Source organism: Thalia democratica, chromosome 4 (genome assembly GCF_965202585.1).
Source record: "Thalia democratica chromosome 4, ktThaDemo2.hap1.1, whole genome shotgun sequence".
NCBI classification, from domain to species: Eukaryota; Metazoa; Chordata; class Thaliacea; order Salpida; family Salpidae; genus Thalia; species Thalia democratica.
In genome coordinates, this window is record NC_139168.1 from 52,394,611 (window position 1) to 52,399,422 (window position 4,812).

A 4,812-nucleotide genomic window follows, 5' to 3' on the forward strand; every position below is an offset into this window, starting at 1 on the left:
TTTCTACTTAAAGATTTATTTTTATTAGCTATTGTTAACTTATTTTAATAATATTAACTTTAAAATTTATTAATTGTGTTTAATATTTATTTAATACAAATCAACTAGAAATGACAAATTATAATGATTTTATTATATATTTAAATACAGTATCTTTTTACAAATCTATGCATTTTTGAATTCTCAAAAAACACAAAAAAAATAAAATTGCAACTCGTGGTTTTTTTTTTAACATAAAATGAAATTCCCAAAAAAAAATTAATAAAATACATATTTTAATTTATTAATAAAATGCATTATCAGAAAACAGTCAATATAGTATGTATATTTGCTACCCTCTTTAAATATATTTGCTCATTTTAATACCCACTTTTGCTGTGAACGTAATGATTCACAAGAGGTTGTGTAATTGTTACAATACAAAATAAAAATTTGATAGACATTGAATTACATGTTAAAAAAACCTACATATTTTAATACCAGAACTCATTTAAGGGCATGGGGGAGAGGTAAAACACTTTTTACAAATTTAGCTTTTTTTAATGATTAGTCAAGCTACCAGTTACTTTTTATTGTTTGTTAAAATCATTTGTCTGTTTAAAACACTTTGTTTTGTTTTGTAATTTAAAATGTTTTTGCATTAACTACTATTTTACATTGAGGGCATAGGGGGTTAAAATCACCTTTTTTGGTTTTTGATCTTATTTCATATAGTTTTTACTAAGTATAAAGATGCATTTTACAGATTTGAAATATTCAAAATAATTTTTGAGATTTAGTCCATCAAAGTCGGAGGCAACAGTAGGATCCTTATAGGGAGGCATATACTAAACCTAAATGCAGTTTTTCTACAAAATAATGGACATACATTATTCAACAATATATACTGGAACTTTTAGAAAATTTACATTGATATTTTACTAATATTTACTACCACGTCCAAATTTCAAGAAGATACTTTTTTAAAAGTAAAGACATCGATAAGGTACGCTTATAAGAAGTACGCAACCGCGTAAAGTACGCTCTAAATTTTTATTTACTACCAGGTACAAAACATTTCACCCAATTTATCTATTATACCTAATATGTTTTTGACAAATTTTATAAATACTTACAACTATAAATATTTACAGATCACGGAAAAAACTCAAAGTAACACAAAATGTTGTAATTTCTTGTCACATTCCAACTTCGATCGACATTCTAAAATTTTATTACAACATAAGTAAAAGTAATATGATCATTGGTATTTATTTTAAACTAAACTTTAGATATAAAAAATTATAAATTTTGATAACTTGAAATATTATTAACTATAACTACTTACTATTTATAAATATCACAAAAATAATGAAAAAAATCAAGCTTTGTTAAAATCAGTCTGTTCTCCTTTTCAAACTTCAATCTAGTACTTTTTATGTCTAAAAGTAGATGCAGGCACAGTATTTATGCCTTATAAAACAGTAAAACTATGATTAAGTTGTTTTGTTATTTCTACAAACACACTGACGCACAGTGTTTATGCCTTTTAATGGAAGGTGCAAACTAAGTACGCGAAAAAAAGACCATTCTACTTAAAATCTATCTCCTCCTTCATTTAATTAAGCAATCTTCTTCAAAATTATGATGTCCGACGAATGGAGGGCTTACAACGACGTTGAAATATTAGTACATAGCAATAGTGAACTGATGAAATATAAACACCACACGGTTAACCATAAAGTAGGCTTCATCAACTTCGACAACCCACGGGTACGTACCCAAACCATTGAACGGTGCTGTGGTGACATGAAGGAAGTTATCAAGAGGAGAGGGTTGAGTAAGAAGGTTGAGCAATATTCGTATAGATACAGATTCTTAAAAAAATATCCGGTGAACACGCTTCACCATTTAATGGTTGAACAAGGAAATCATTCCCTTATTCTAGGTATATGAACACCCCATAATACTTTCATAACATTTTCGTTATTTAGTTAGTCTGTGAAACTTGTATTGTTTTAATGTATTTTGTAAACTTATGTGAAGTATTTTAATAGTTTTTAAATTTTAGCTAAAATAAGTTGCATCTAGAATTGAAATGTTTTATTTAAGTTCAAATGTTTATAATTTCGTTAAGTTGTCAAGTTGTGAATTGAAGTAAGAATAATTAAAGTATTTTAACGCTAACCTTAATTAAAGTTGTTACAAGTTTTTCGTTTTTTTAATCAAGTGTTTTAAAAAACTTCTTTAGTCTGTAAAGTTTTGATGGTTTTAAATCTTTTGCTTAACTTTGTAAACTAAAAAAGAATTATTGATAATAGTTTTTAAATTTTAACTTAAACGTCGTGAAGAAAAATAGTTGCAGTAACAATTAAATATTTAAAGTTTACTCTACGTTGTAGTTAAAACACAATCTCTTATAAATTTATTTGAAAACTTTCTTTTTATTCGTAAAAAATAAAGTAATAGTTAAAAAAGAAGTTTTACAACTAAATATTATTGTTTTATAAAGCTACAAATGTTGTGCGATCAAAGTTTTATTGTTAATTGAAGCAAAATTTTGTGCGTGCAATAACTTAATGACATAAAAACAAGTTAATCAAAGGTTTTTGCGTAAAAATAAACAAACTTTGGGTGTGCATAAATTGAAGAAAAAAAAACAAGTTAACAAAATTAAACAATTTAAACATAGTTTAATTACTTTTACTAAGCACATTTACTACGCGTCTATATATTTGTAGATATAACGAAAGAACTTAATCATAATTTTACGGTTTTATAAAACACATATACTGTGCGTCAGTGTGTTTGTAGAAATAAAAAAACAACTTAACATAGTTTTTCTGTATTTTTAAGACACAAATACTGTGCGTCAGTGTGCTTGTAGAAATAACAAACAAGTTAATCATATTTTTCTCGGTGTTATTAAGCCTAAGTACTGTGCTTGGCTTGCTTCTACTTTTAGACATAAAAACTACTAGATTGAAGTTTGAAAATGAGATCAGACTATTTTTTAACAAAGCTTGATTTTTTTCATTATTTTAGTGATATTTATTTATAATAAGAAGTTAAAGTTAATAATATTTTAAATTATCAAAATTTAAAATTTTTTTTATCTAAAGTTTAGTTTAAAATAAATACCAATGATCAAATTATTTTTACTTATGTTACAATAAAATTTTAGAATGTCGATCGAAGTTGGAATGTGACAAGAAATTACAACATTTTGTGTTGTTTTGAGTTCTTTCCGTGATCTGTAAATATTTATAGTTATAAGTATTTATAAAAATTTTTTAAAACACATTAGGTATAATAGATAAATTGGGTGAAATGTTTTGTACCTGGTAGTAAATAAAAATTTAGAGCGTACTTTACGCGGTTGCGTACTTCTTATAAGCGTACCTTATCGATGTCTTTACTTTTTAAAAAGTATCTTCTTGAAATTTAGACATGGTAGTAAATATTAGTAGAATATCAATATAAAATTTTCTAAAAGTTCCAGTATATACTGTTGAATAATGTGTGTCCATTATTTTGTAGAAAACCGTCGCTTTTAGGGGCGCGTATTCTACTTATTAAACTCATCTTTTTTAGAGGTACTTTTTGACAAAATATTCAAATTTTTATATAAGCAGGGCTACGCTCTGCTAATATCTACATTTACAGTAACCTCTCGCTTATTTACGCACATTGTGTCCACAGAAAAAAACGCGTAAAGATACTAGAGATCGTAAAGATACGAGAGGTACCAAATATACTTACTATAATGGCTGTTTTTTGATATTGCTTCTAGTTAAAAGCAGACTGGGTACTTTCCCACTTTTAACAATTTGTTTTCTTTATTTATATATATATGATAACAAAAGATAAAACTATACATATTTAAAAATAAAAGGAATTAAATTTGTATAAAATAATAAAACTTGTAGAAAAATTTTATTAATTTTTAAAATTAGCAGATTTTATCTATAATTATATGTGACTTGTTTGATACTTAACATTTATATTTTATTCTACTTAGGAAATTCAATTTATAGTTAAGCATTTGTTTACAATTAAGAAATGGTTTGGTGTCTATATCAAGATTTGTTTATATAGCCTTTTACAAAAATATGCATTTGGTGCTGTAATGGATTTCTTTTGACCAAAACTATATAAAACATGATAAAATTTTTTTAAAAACATTGTTTATGTTACTAAAACTTTTTTTAACTTGACCTTTGCCCACATAAGGATAGACTTGTCTTGTATAAAAGATATTTAAGTGGATTTTTTGAGTAGGAATGAAATTTCATGCCATAATAATTTTGGGTAATGAAATTCAAATTTTTATTTTTGAATTTTTTAGAATTAATAAGCGTAACGTCACGAGTGCGTAAAGATGCGAGAGGTTACTGTATTATCAAAGTTGCTACAATAAAATACTACTACTAAAATACATTTACTTTGGGAACAGGTCAAAATTGCATTACGACAAAATTGCACGAAGACAAATTTGCACGAGATGACAATAATTCACAGTCAAAATTTTTTACCAAGGGTCAATTTTAAACGAAGATAATTTTGCTCACAGACAAAATTGCACGAGGGGACTAAATTTCACGAAGACAAATTTGCACAAAAGGACAAAATTTCACAAATAAAATTTTGCATCAAGGGTCAAATTTGCACCAAGGGACTAAATTGCACAAGGGGTTATTTTGCACAACGACAATTTTGCACCAAAGTTCAAATTTGCACGAAGATGCTTTTGAACGATAAGAAAAAAAATTCAAGAAGTCATTTTTGCACAAAGGGGCAATTTTGCACGACAGTAAAAAAAACAGAAATATA